Raw genomic sequence first — 14,363 nt, 5'->3', positions numbered from 1 at the left:
TATCTCATTGGTGACAGTGAGATATGACTGTTCTTTCATAAGTTTAGAAGACCCATAACTCAGTGGTGCCACAAGTGTGAGTGAGTTATGATGGTCTTTCACACAAATGAACAGTAGCTTGGATATCCCGTGCATGTGTGGGAGATTCTGTTGCCTCTTTGAGTTCTTTGGTCCCTGCAGAGTATTAGTGTCAATAATAATAACACTTACATTTGGTATAGAGACTTTCATGTCAGGAGGACATTCCAATCTTTTATTCACGTATTTATTTTAAAAGGCAACCACGTTTTAAAAATAACATCTGGGCCTGGGAGGTGTGTGTGTGGGAGGGGAAATCATTTTAAATCTTTTATATTAAAAAGTTATGAGTTAAGGTTTCCATTGAGTAAACCTTTGTTAAGAAAGTAAAAGATGAAAGAGGACGCTTCGAGGCATCAACTCAACTGCTTCCAACAGACGTTGCAAATGGACATTCTCCCAAAGATAAACCTGTTTGATTTCAATACAAGCCGAAGAGTGTATTTTTCTGAGTGCACTTTAATTCATAACTCAGGCAGGTGGTATGTAAAATCAGAATGCCTCATTGATCTTACAAATGAGACCAATTTCAGCTTCAGTAAAGCACTGCAGGGGAGAAAGTTCCACCTGGATGTAGATTTACTCTTTTTATGTAGCATTTTAGAGTTTGCAGGCAACAATCCCCCAAATAAAATTGATCACTCACTTCATAACTAACTGCTCTGAGACGCTACCCCACATGAAGGGCATTATATAATTGCAAGTTGCTGTTCTTGTGCGCGGGACATTGGTGGGTGCAAATTGGCTGCCGAGTGCATCTACAAAAATACACAGTTAAATCCTGTGAGACGCTTTGAGACGTCTTGATATGATAAAACGCAATATCAAAATGCAAGGATTATCACAGTTGCAATAGTTACCAGCGCAAACCAGCTTTGCTTGCACATTCTTTTATAGCAGCAGCTTGTGTTACAGTACATTTTGTTTTTAGAAAGTCAGCACAAATCAAACCAGCAAGCAAATGGTGCAAGACCAGCACGCCAATGCAATTTCATTTTATCACTGAAGAAGCCAGAGCCCTCGCATTCAGTGCCTTTCCACGTACCTGATTTGATTTAATTTGATTTTTTTCACAAAGTTATAGATTGTGGTACGTGAATAACAACTGCTTAACTTGTCGAATTGCTTATCGTCATTTCAACTACGCAGTTAGACTCCACATGACAGCTCTACACCTGTTTACTGGGAAACCCACAATGTGCTGGGGCAAATTTCATTGCCAGCAGAACCTCTGCACTGCGTTTTTTTCCCCGTCAGCAATAAAGAAATACGTGCATTTGGAGGCTGAGATATTAAATATCTTAGGATTGTTATTAATGTCAAGAAACACGATTGCATAGTTCGGATTAGATGAAAGTGGGAAATGAGACGCCACCTGTGACATAAAATATGTTTGTGGAATGGGAAAGGGGAATACAAGCCCAGGGCCGGTGCTTGTTTTTCATGGATGTTGTTGTGTTTCCTATAACAAGGAGTTGGAATTCTACGGCTGAGTTTTGGATTGTTTGCTTGTTGCCGAGACTGGGTGCAAAATTACAGGGTGACAAGGTTGGTTCGGATGAAGTAGGTATTTCAGACCATCTAATCTCATCCCTCCAGAATTTCCACCCCCTAGCATTCCATCATAATCCCTCAAGAAAAAAAAACGATAATAAATCGGTCACTTCAATCCACGAATGTTTGTGGGACACTGCTCCGCGCAATTGGCTGCCGCGTTTCGCCCACAAATATACAGTCAATTCACTTTACAGTCTGTTCTGTGATGCGCTTTGAGACGTCGAGAAGACGTGAAAAGCACTATATCAAATGCAAGGATTATTATTATCATAGCATCAAGCTGTTTCGAAATGAACCCAGCATTCTGGTCTCATTGTGTTCCTGGCAATGTGCTCTGGTACTTAATTACCCTCTGTGTCAGGAAAGATAAATGCTATTTGTCAAAAGTTAATGAACACAACTTGACCAGAACTTTGCGATCCTTGCCTTTTCTTCGTACAATCAAAAATGGTGTAAGCTCTTCGGGAAGACGGCCATAATTCTAACCCGATCTTAGCTGTGGAAGGATCGGAACTTGAAAAGCCAGTAACTGAAGTGCTTAACTCATCAGCCTGTAGCTTGGGAAGACTTTTGTCCATAGCCTGTAATTGTTGCCTTAAACCCTATCATAATTTTATGTGACTGCAGAGGTCACCGTTCCTGTTTTTATCTGGCTCAGGGGCCTGAAGAAGAAGAGATGTCAAAACGGTTCTCATCGTCTATAAAGACGATGCTCAATGATGCCAGATAATCTTTCCACTTCTTAGTCCTATGGGACCACAGCACCATGTCCCCCAGTGTCCATGCAGCAGTCTGCACTTAGCTTGTATTGCTCCCTGTTATCATCTGACAGAACACGAGTCTCCTGGTAGCATTAAAGCACATTTCACTCGAGAGATCCTGCTTCAGGGCTGACAGATGTCAGTTAGGATAGCAGATTATATTATCAGCAGTACCTGGAGTGATTTGCACACTTTCACTGGATACGTGGAACACAACAACACAGTAAGTTGTTGTTCTGGAGTCATGAGATCAGATGGAACAAATAGTCTTCTTTAACCAAACCAATCTTGTGATTTTGTGACTTTTCAAGCCTTCAAGACTATTTTATTAATTCATGACAGCTCTTTATTTTCCTAATCTCGTGTCCCTGATTTTTCTCCATATTCCTCAATCCGCTTACCTTTCTATCTCCTGCTTAAATATCTCAGTTGATTTTGGATCTGTGGCTTGGTTCAGTGTTAGCGACCTGGGTTCGATTCCCGGCAGGACAAAACCTTGGGCAAGTTTCCTTACTCCACACGCCTAATAATAATCCCTCAAAAAAAAAAAAAAATTGGTCACTTCAATCCACGACTTTTTGTGGGTCACTGCTGTGTGAAATTGGCTGCCGCTTTCCGCCCACAAATATACAGTCAATTCACTTTACAATGCATTCTTTGAAGTGCTTTGACACGTCTAAAAGATTTGTAAATGACCAATTCCTTGATGTATCGGATGCAAAATTATCGGAGATCCTTTGGATGAGACGTCTGTCCTTCGGATGCGATTTTAAACCAAGATCCCATCTGCCTAGTCAAGTCGATGTTAAAAATCTCGAGCTGATATTCAGAAAGAGAAGTGAATTTCTGACAGTGTCCTGGCCAACAAGCCCCCAAATAAAATTGGTCACTCATTCCATGGCTGTTTGTGGGACATTGCTGTGCACAAATTGGCATTCACCCACAAAACACACAGTTACTCCACTTTACTGTGAAGCACTTTGGGATGTCATCCTGATGTGAAAGGCGCTATTACCAAATGTAAGGGTTCTCAACTCAACCCTTCAGAGCTCAGTAACTCAACCCTTCAGAGCTCTGCTCCTGCACTGATCTCAGTTGTTTCAGCTACGATTTTAAGAATGCCACTGGTGTGGTTGACCCAAGCACGAACCCACATCCATGGAATCACAGGTTGGTGCAAAACGACGTCATTCCTGAAAAATTATCCTTTGAAAAACAAAGTGGATCTCTTTTTCCTTAAAAAAAAGAAAATGCAATTCAATTTTGTTAAAATGCCAGATTTGGAGTGCTGAATGAACGAGACCTGGCGGGTCCCTGACTATATTATTTCATTAGCTCAGTGCTATTAAAGTTGCCAGAGTAGCTGATTCTCTGGACTGAATTGTCTGTTGCTGGACGCTGATAAATGACATACTTGTACTGCACATAAGTCACCACCAAAAGATCTGCGGTAAAACAGCAAGAATACCCTGTATCCGTTGAGTGCAAACATGGAGTATCCTGGCACTAACATCTCACAGCCCTGCTTCTCCCTGTGGCATTATTAATAATAATCATCGTTGCATTTGATATAGAGCCTTTAACATCTGAGGATGTCTCAAAACATAGTGTTTGTATTTCAAGGTGAACTAATCGTTTAAAATACCCGAATCACCTGAGCAGTAAAAATATGAAGGGACTTGAGGAAATTAATGTAAAGTGGGATTAATATTAAAGGGTGACATGACAAGTAGCATCGGTACAGATACAATGGGACAAATTGCTTCTTTCTGCGCTGAAAGTTTCTATCTTTACACAGCACCAAACTCCTTATAATCCCACACTAATTAGCACTAAAGTTGGCTGGCTCACTTGAAGAGGTATAATGCTGGTTGACGAGCGAAATGGAAGCATCAATATTCTCCACGCCATCCTCCAACTTTCGACCTCTTCGTTTTTGCAATTACCACGCTGCTTAATTCAACTGAGTCTTGCAGCTCTTAAGTTTAGATTCTGACACAGCGTAGAACCAAAGCAAGCAAAAAAAAAACAAAAATGCATTTTGCACTGAAAACGTGATGGGTTACTTGATGAGCATCTTGCAAACATGCCATCAAATTGTTCGTTTGCTGCTGACTAACCCCTTTTCGGTTAAAACTGGTTCCACAGCAAATTTTTAAAACCGATGCGAGAGGACGGCTTGACTCAGCTGTTACTCCGGAAATCAGAAACTGGCCACTGCAACAGAAATATTCTAATACCTGCACTTTAAGGATCAGAAACAAATTCCATGGCAGCAGATATGAAACAGTTTGCAATAAGAATAATTTTAATTTTTTTCTAATTATCTGTTAAACGAATGAATTAATAATTAATTAAGAATTAATTGTTCGAAGACATGATAAGGGATTGTATCAAATGCAAGGATTATTATTGTTATTAATATTATTATTAAACTCGGGATTTCGAAAATCAAAAACAAACTGAACGCCTCATTTCCTGCGCACTCTCTATTGCATTACGCTGCAGAATTGTTCCCCTCAATCACTGGAGGAAAGGGTGAAAGACCATTAGTGGATTAACACCAGATAGCAGTGATTTAGTGGGCTGCCTCGCAGGCCTTCGGGTGCCTGTTTAAAGATGGAGATGTGAGGAACTGGTTCCTGGCCCTGCATGTTAAAGAGTGGAGCAGCTTAATGAGCAGCGCTTTTAATTAGTCGAGAAGGGATTTCAGGTGTTTGGAGAGTGCAGCTGGAGGACACCTCTTCCAGCTGTCCCAGGGTCATCTTGAGCAGATCGCGTCTTGGAACTTTATAAACTTGTTACGATTACAATGTTGGCAGCAGTTAGCATTTCCTCGGTCCTCCTCACTGCTCCAAAAGCCCTGAAGCTAATCCTCACAAACCTGTCGTAAAACATCAGAACACGTGATTTTTCTCCACATCGCTCCGTGTTGCAGATCAGATGTGAGATTCGAGACTCCTACTCGAAACAGAGCATCAATAGCTTTATACGGAGTTCACCTTTTCACCCACACCAGGCATGTCTTTTAAAATTAATCCCGATGCTTTCCTGTTATTGTTTTTAAATTTTTCTGCAGTTTAATCCAATAATTGTGTTAATCTGGAACTCCATCTCCAGATTCCCTCCGATCACTTCCCTCCCTCACCTCATTCAAGGTCCACCTCAAGATCTACCTCTCTGACCGCACTTTTGGTATCTTTCCCTCTCTCCGCCCTCAGCTCGGGTGTAACAGTAATGTTAAGTACTTGGGGATACCCTCCCAACATGAAAGGTATAGATGTAAATTTGTATTGTACTGTACATAAAGACAATATTAATAATAATCCTTGCATTTGATATAGCACCTTATCACATCTTCGAGACGTCTCAAAGCGCTTCACAGAATATACACATATATAAAGTGAATTGACTGTATATTTTGTGGGGAAAACGCAGCAGCTAATTGCACACAGCAGTATCCCACAAACAGTTATGGATTGATTGACTAAATTATTATTATTTTATTTATTATTTATTTTTATTCTTAAAAGGGTTTATTACTTCGGGAAAAGCAATCTGCCAATCGACTAACAACCGAGTTCCTACTTATCTCTAGGTAAACAAAAGGTGTGTGGAGTAAGGAAACTTGCCTAACGTTTCGCAAAATAATTACTATTTGAAATTGTCTATGTAGTCGGTTAATCGTCTCGTCTCAAACTCAAATCATTGTGTGTATTTACAGGAAAAATAAGGAGTCACTTCACCTAGTCATACCCTCGAGACCATTTTGCCTACAGATTTAAGAAATGTGCAGAATTGTGAAAAAATCTTGAATTCAATTTCAATTTGGAAGCTGTTTTTCCAAAGTTTTTAAAGAGAATTCATTAATTAAAGAGAAATTACGATTGAATTTCAGAATTTGCCACAATTCTAGGCAGTCTTAAATTTTAAGAGAAGATGGTCTTAACAGCAGAGCCTGGTTGAAATTTCAGTACTCGGGTATTTCTGCTCATTAATTGTATACCTGCGCTGCTGGAAGATAGATCGAGAGAGAGAAAAACTAGCAGGATCATTGAGGGCAGTGTCCCCTGAACCAAACACTTAGTATTGGTGACACGAGGACTGTTTACACACCTCCTATTGCTCTGGCGCGAAAACATACCTCAACCCTCACCCTGAAGGTGAGAGAATTTACTCCACAACAGAATCAGAACGAGCATCGTTGCTCCGAGACAACACAATTAATTCAGTAATTTCTGCTAATTATCCACAAAAAGAAAGCAGCAGCTGCCATCTAAATGGGGCTAAAAGTATGAACAGGTGAAGCCATAGGAATGGGAGGCAGGTTTGACTTTGATATTAAGGACTAGATGTTCTTACTGTGAAAGTCAAAAAAAAACAACTGCTTTCAATTAGCAATTTAGTGCAGATGAGGGACACACAGCTAATCTAACTGGAGTTTGCCTTTAAAGGTTTATTTAGAAAGAAGTACATTTTTATAATTTGAACTAGCATGAACCTGTCGGGGGACAATAATGTTGTTCATTCACAGAGGATCACATGTTTCTGTACCTTGAGACGTCTTCCTGACATGAAAGGTGCTATATAAATAATATTTGTTGTTGTTGTTGTGCATGGGGGGAAATGGCAGTGTGTAACAACAGGGATATTTTGTCTTGCTGTGCGTATCTTAGCATCATAGTAGGCGACAGGCTGACCTAACTAGTTGGAAAGCAATTGTGAAGGGCTTTTGTTTTGCTTGGAATTGCCGGTGTTGTGGCAATCTGAACCATCCAGGTGGACGGCAGAGTTTGTAATTTTACTGGAAAACGAAAGACTTGGGAGTGAGGTGGGGGGGGGGAGAGAAAGGCTCATTACCTGGCGCAAGATAACATCTCTATGTCTCTCTTGAGGTGGGATGTGCACCTTGCACAATTTGTTTTTACTTGTCACAATAAACATATACGTCATATACCCAAAACAACAGTTTTAAGAGAAAAGCATCTCTTCCTCTTTATTTTGGGAGGCGGAGGAGGAAGGGGTGGGGTGGGGGGAAAGAAAAGAATACTGTATTTGAGAGATTAATGTTAGGATGCTGCTTGACAATGCACTTTGCCAGATTTTTCCTCCGACTCTACTCTGCTGCAGCAAGTGCCAGGGAGGAGCGTATTGAGCTGAATGCAGAGATTTATCCACAGACACATGTGTGTCTGTGTTGGAGCTGGACACTTTTGAATGAGCGCTGTGCTTTTACAGTCTCTCTCGCTCTCATCATTCTCGTTTCCCCCCCCCCCCCACCTCCCCGTGTGATGTCAAAGGAGGTGGCTGTGGCAGGTGATTGGCCACTGATTCTGGAGGGAGCAGCTGTTGGCAGTAGGTTGCTTGGGTTGATGATGTATAATAATGGGACAGGCAGGCGCTGAGGAGTGGAGTGAGAACTGGAACTCTCATTAGTCACAGATTTCCTACAGGGAAACGGGGAATCTTTCATCAGCCGAGGAAGCGTGCAAGGTAAAAGTGGACACGGTCCCTTGATTGACAGCGCAGTAACAGGTATGATGCATCTTTCACCGTGGGAGAAGTGGCTTCTGCCTAATCACTTTTAACGCATGATTTTCCAAGGAATTAGTCCCTTTTCTGATTTTAAAACGCTTGATGCAAATGCGAATGCCACCGACTAAATTTAATGTCTCGATGTACATTGGGTAGGATCGGATTTCACTCTTAACTTTTGACCATGCTTATTTGAGAGCAATCTGACAGAATGATATTGATGGTGGTGCAAAGAGTTTGTGCTTCACTGCTTTTAACACAGAATGCATTTTTTTTTCCTCCGATAAACCGTGTATGTAATGCTGTGTAACTTGCATCAGGCATTACATTTCTGCACAGGAGGCACAGTATCTCTGAAGAAGATGTGCACCTGAACATTAAGTACCTGTCCTAATCGCCAATTGCTTTTGCAGTCAAGTTCATGCATTCACGCTGGCATTTTAACTTGAGGAAGAATGGAAAGGAAAGGCTCACTGTTCACCCTTCTCCCTCAGATACTGCACTTGGCATGATGCTCTGACCAGACAGTCACTTATAATAATGATCATTGCATTTGGTCTAGCTGCTTTCACATTGGGAGGACATCTTGAAGTACTTTACAGGATTTATTATAAAGTGTGTTAACTGTGTGTTTTGTAAGTGAAAGCGCTCCAGGACACTACCCTGCGTGAAGGGTGCTACATAAATGCAATTTGTTGTAGAAAGCGGGAGCCAATTTGTACACTTCTCTCCTCCTCCCTACCTCTCCCCCCACCCAAACAGCCATGAAATGAATAACCAATGTTATCTGTGGCATTTACATGCAGTTGTAATCCAAAGGAAAAAGCCACATCAAGTGACAACAGGGGAAAGCAAGTCTTGCCTAGCTGCGACACCCAAGGCTATTGTGTAACTGTTGAAGTTAGGAATTTTTTGGGAGGATTAATTTACAGAATATTTCAAGTCCTTTATGGGAGGCGATAAATACTTCCGTTTGCAAATGCTTCTTATTATAAAGCCCACTTTAAACGAGACATCGAGTAGTTTTGTTTGCGATTCGGGATCAACCTGAATTCTAGCCTTTGGTGGCCAGTGCTAGGAGGAATGGCTTTGTCTAGCTTTGGAGAAGTGTGAGATTCACTCATGGAATGGCCAATATGTCCTGTAGTCCTGTAGCTCAGTGGAGTCCTGTAGCTCAGAGCACTCGCCTTGCAAGCGCCAGGCAGGGCGAAACCTTGGGCAAATTTCCTTACTCCACACACCTAGTAATAATCCCTCCAAAACAAAGCAATAATAAATTGGTCATTTTCAATCCCCGACTGTTTGTGGGACACTGCTGTGCGCAATTGGCTGCTGCGTTTCGCCCACAAATATACAGTCAATTCACTTTACAGTCTATTCTGTGAAGCGCTTTGAGACGTCAAGAAAACCTGAAAAGCGCGATATCAAATGCAAGGATTATTAATATTTGAAATTCACCTTGGGTAAAGTTCTGAACACACCTCCTCTTCTACCATTCTTATGCTTCAATGTGCCACGTTTTGGCCACACAGTATGCTATCAATTCCCTTTGAGACATCTCGAAGACATGGTAAGGCATTATATAAAATGCAAGGATTATTATTGTATTATTATATTTCCTTTAGGTCAGAGTGCTATAGGGTTCTATCCGATATGCATACCTCTGGAATGCTAATGGTTAACAGCCAACGCCCTCTTTAGATCATCTACAAAATACCTGATCATGTTGACGAGACGTGTTAAAGTGCTGCCCAGGATTTTACTGAGAATTGTAGTGAATGTGTATTCTCTGGGCGAATGCCGCAGCCAATTTTTGCGCACAGCGATGTCCAACACAGCTATTAAGTGAACCATCAATTTTATTTGGGGGATTGTTGGGTGCTTAAGATGGATCAGTGCTTGCTAGGCATGTACGATACTTCCACTGACTGCTGAATGAGCGTCTAAGGTTATTGCAAAAGTCGAAGGTTCCGTTTTTTATTCACACAAAGGGCGATTAGGATGTGCTATGTATTGCTATTGAATCCAAATTAGTGCCACCATTTAAAAGAGAATTAGATTAAGTCTAAAGTGCAGAATAAAGATGTAAAACTGCTTGAGGAAAGTGGGATAAGAGGAGATGGTTCTAGTTGAATGCTGGCAATGTTAAGCCAAGTTATCTCCTTTGTCCGGTGGCTGATTCTTTGATGTAGATTGGACACGCACTGAATCTGGCCAATATATTTCCTTTAAAAAGCCAGTCAATTTTGCAGGTATTATTCTTGACACTGCTTGTCTGGCGTTGTGTTCTTGCAGAATAGAAAATAATGGAGGCATGATTTCTTCCCACCCTACTTCTGTTAAGTCAGCAAACTACACACTCAAAACAATACAAAATTACATTTGCAAAGCACCTTTCATGTCGGTAGGATGTCCCAAGGCGTTTTACAGTCAGGGATCAGGACCCAAGTGGTGGGGGCGGGTGGGGCTTTGGGATCAGGGAGGGTGGAGGGCAGAGAAGGTAGGAGGGTGGCTGAAGGCACGGTTGAAGAGGAGGGTCTTGAGGCGTGCCTTGAAGGATAGGATGGTCCAAACTGGATAAGCAATGGAAGGTTCGCCAGGCAGTACTTGGAACAGGAAACTACTGCATGTAGTTTTAGTTGGTTAAACTCCAACAGTCCCCAAGCCTTGGTTCTCACCAATCTGTGCATAAATGTTTCAGGGTTAGGTAAAGAGCATGCATCCCTCTGGGAAGAAAGTAGGCATACCTTTCCAGATAAGGAATTGGCATGTATATGTGGAATTCAGTCTAATTGGGATACTCTAAAGCATGGCGATGGCCTTCTACATGTGTCAGACATTTGCGGCCGGCCAAAAAATAAATAAACAGTGTAGATAAAAAGAAATCCAAAACTTGTTGCACATCACCTGCAATTTTCTTGAATGTTCAGGATTCTCTAAATCATCCAAATTTCAGATGTCAGCCCTGTCATCATTTTCCATTACATGGATTTATTTTCGCGTGGGATTAGTCTGATGTCATTTCTCAGCAGTGAAGCTCCTTGATGTTATTTTGCGCAGAGGTTTCTAGTATTTGTGGGTTGTTTACTGTCATGTGAGGGAACAGCAGAGCTGTTGGACATGATGTATCTTTTGTATTCATGGCTTTTTGGACTAGCTAGATTTGCCTTGGGCACATTCCTAATTAATAGTGTTTACCAGCGATCTGACTGTTAAGAACTGGAGATGAGTTGCTGCAGTAATGAGGGCTGAGACAGCCATGGTAGACCATGAGATTAGGTGCTGTAGGAACAGAGGCAGTGAACATCACTGCATACCTGGAGACAAGGTACTACAGTAATGGAAGTAGATTCAGCTATGACAGACCGGGAGATGAAATGTTGCAGCAATGGAGGCAAAGACGCCAATGGCAGATCTAGAGATGGGATAAGTAATGGCATTTATTTTATCAGGAAGATAAAAGTCCTGCAGCAGAAATTGCATTGCACAAAATTGCATTGTTCTGAAACTGTACCTCTGGATTTAATGTCACAAAAGGTAAAATATGTTGTCATTCATAAAAAGCAAATTAAACCATTGTCAATGTAGTGCCATGGTGTATTGGTACTGTCAGGGATAGTGGGATGATGCAGATTTGTGGGCTGTATAATTTTCTCGTTGTGCTGTATTATTACAAGATCGGTTTGGATGCAGAAAGCCAATTGGCCCGTTTGATCTCACCCTTCACCAATACTCCCCTTACTGTCCTCCCAATACAGCATTGAGCTTACCTTTCTGGTAATGTGTTCCAGTCATTATTCACCCTTTGGGACTAAAAATATTTCCTGGTGTCTGTCACTCGAAATTGCCTTCTGCAACCCTAAACCTGTGTCCTCTTGTCCTGCTGTTTTTGTGCCAAATGCACGGCAACATTGAGAGACTTTCCGACATGGGAAAGAGAAAGATGACTGACACGTCGCGTCCTGTTTGCCATCCAATGACTAACTTGAGTGATAACACCAGGCATAACCAAGTAGACGTTTATATGGTGGGAAGACCTTAAATGGGGTTGGGGTAATTTAGGAGTTTTGCAAAGGTTCTCTGAAACATGTAGAGTTTAGACCAGATGTGCGACAGAGGAAATTCACTCTTTGTTTTATGTGACAATGGTCCTCTGACCTCTTAGTTTTAAATAATTGTGGATTCTGCAAAATAGTTATGTGAGAGAATTGCATTCCATAAGAAAATAAACGACAATATATTTATTTATGCAATGTATAAATTTTCTAGCTCCATAGATGAAGTCTGCCCGCCTTGCTGATCCCTTAGTAAACATAGCATACAACACAAACATTCCATTAATTTACAGGAGAGAGGCAATAAAATGAATACTAAGCGTTTGGTGTTGGACTGAAAACTACTTATGAAAGGGAAATGAGTATGTCTGTTATAAACAGACACTCAGTGTGCCTAATGTGCAATAATAGAATTTTGCCAATATGGGAGCGTTTTTTCAGGAGACGGATGAAGTAAAGGGATGTGTAAATTGCACCATGAAGCCAGATGTCCTTCTCAGTTACAGACACAATGTTGGAATGATTGGAAAACTTTTCATGCCCTCCACTTAATCATTCGGGCTCCTCGATCTCCTTCTTTGCCTTGTTGTGCCAGGTGTCTCAAGTGACTGCTTGCTTCGCTGCAGCCAGGTGCAGGGATGGCATTCTGATTTGTGTTGAGATTAGTTGCTTCTCATGAACCGACCTTGCCTGCTTAACCCTTCGTGGGTTCGAGGCGATTGAAGATTTAGTGGCAACAAGAGAGAACAGGACAAGGCAGCCAAAACATGAGATGTGGACTTTCTGTTACCGTGATGTCAACTCAATTTATGTTCCTTTTATGTTCTGACAAACCTCTGTAGTAGATAAAATATTATCTTTGAAATTATTTGGATTCAACTCATCCAAAATTCAAATAGTTTGTTTTGAAAAAAAGAAACATTAATGAAAAAAAGACCCTTTTGCAGTAAAGGCAATTTTTTTGGTATTGTTGATGTGCTGTGTTTTTAAAAAAAAACAAGTTACCCACAAGATTTAAAGCACCAAAACCGGAGAACTTAGGTGACATTGACTTGAATGGTGCCTGGCTCAGTGGCAATATACTGAGCTGAAAGACCTGGTGAGATTCCAGATTCAAATCTTGGGCTGTATTGACTTGGCTAAAATCACTTGGAGGCAGTGGCAGGTGGCAGGTAACTCCTACTAGCCCCGGTGTGCTGAGACAAGATGAGGAAATCAGAAGGATAAGTGCTCTTTTCTGACACCTGCTGGAAATGCCATTAACGTGTGTGCTGGAGTGTATTTTAGTTCAAACCTGAGCTGCTGTTTTGGCACAATTGTCTATTGTCATTAGCAGAGACGAGGAGATTACTACTACTACTACAACAATAATAATAATTCCAGGCAGGGCGAAACCTTGGGCAAGTTTCCTTACTCCACACGCCTAATAATAAACCCTTCAAAAACCAAAAACAATAATTAATTGGTCATTTTCAATCTACGACTGTTTGTGGGACATTGCTGTGCGCAATTGGCTGCCGCGTTCGCCCACAAATATACAGTCAATTCACTTTGCAGTATGTTCTGTGAAGCGCTTTGGGACGTCCTCCCGAAGTGAAAAGCGCTATATCAAATGCAAGGATTATTATTATTATTAATAATCATTGCATTTGATATAGTAATGTCTCAAAGCGCTTCACAGAATAGACTGTAAAGTGAATTGACTGTATATTTGTGTGTGAAATGTGGCAGCCAATTGCGCGCAGCAGCGTCCCACAAACATTCGTGGATTGAAATGACCAATTTATTATTTTTTTGAGGGATTATTATCAGGCGTGTGGAGTAAGGAAACTTGCCCAAGGTTTCACCCTGCCGGGAATCGAACCCAGGTCGCTCGCTTGCAAAGCGAGTGCTCTAACCACTGAGCTACAGGGCTCCAACAAGAACAGCAACAACTTGTATTTATAAAGCGCCCCTCAAGCAGGGTAGCATCCCGTAGCACTTCACAATGGCAGAGCATGACGCCGAGCTGGGGGGAGATGACCGTAGGCACAGTTGAAGAGGAAGGTCTTCAGGTGTGATCTGAGGATGTGGAAGGAAGGGACAAGGAGGAGGGATAGAGGAAGAGTGTTCAAGAGTTTTGTGGAGGAGGGGCTGAAAGGGCAGTGACCAATGGTGGAATGGAATGCACGTGTTTGAGTGTTGTACATAACTTGAGTAAAAGCCATTCTCTTATGGAGATTTTATTAAACTGATGTTATGTTTACAAACTTGCAAGAAATCAGAGGAATGGAACATGGCATTTCTATGTCAACGCATCACTTGCTACTGTGTTCAGTCAATCCAGCTGTGATGTGGATGAAATGGTGCAGTGTTTATGTGTCCTCTTAAAAGAGAT

At 41.4% G+C, this 14,363-nt stretch overlaps 1 long non-coding RNA gene and 1 other non-coding gene across 2 annotated transcripts in view; one reads left to right on the top strand and one right to left on the bottom strand.

The window, feature by feature from the left end:
* LOC121850495 overlaps positions 1-14,363 on the top strand; it is a 252,680-nt gene that overhangs the window by 66,596 nt on the left and 171,721 nt on the right. The window lies entirely within an intron of this gene.
* Positions 13,830-13,901, bottom strand: trnaa-ugc. The gene has a single exon. It is a non-coding gene; the product is annotated as a tRNA-Ala (tRNA).

This window comes from Callorhinchus milii, unplaced genomic scaffold (genome assembly GCF_018977255.1).
Source record: "Callorhinchus milii isolate IMCB2004 unplaced genomic scaffold, IMCB_Cmil_1.0 Scaffold20, whole genome shotgun sequence".
Classification (NCBI taxonomy): Eukaryota; Metazoa; Chordata; class Chondrichthyes; order Chimaeriformes; family Callorhinchidae; genus Callorhinchus; species Callorhinchus milii.
This window is presented reverse-complemented; position numbering and strand designations above follow the sequence as displayed.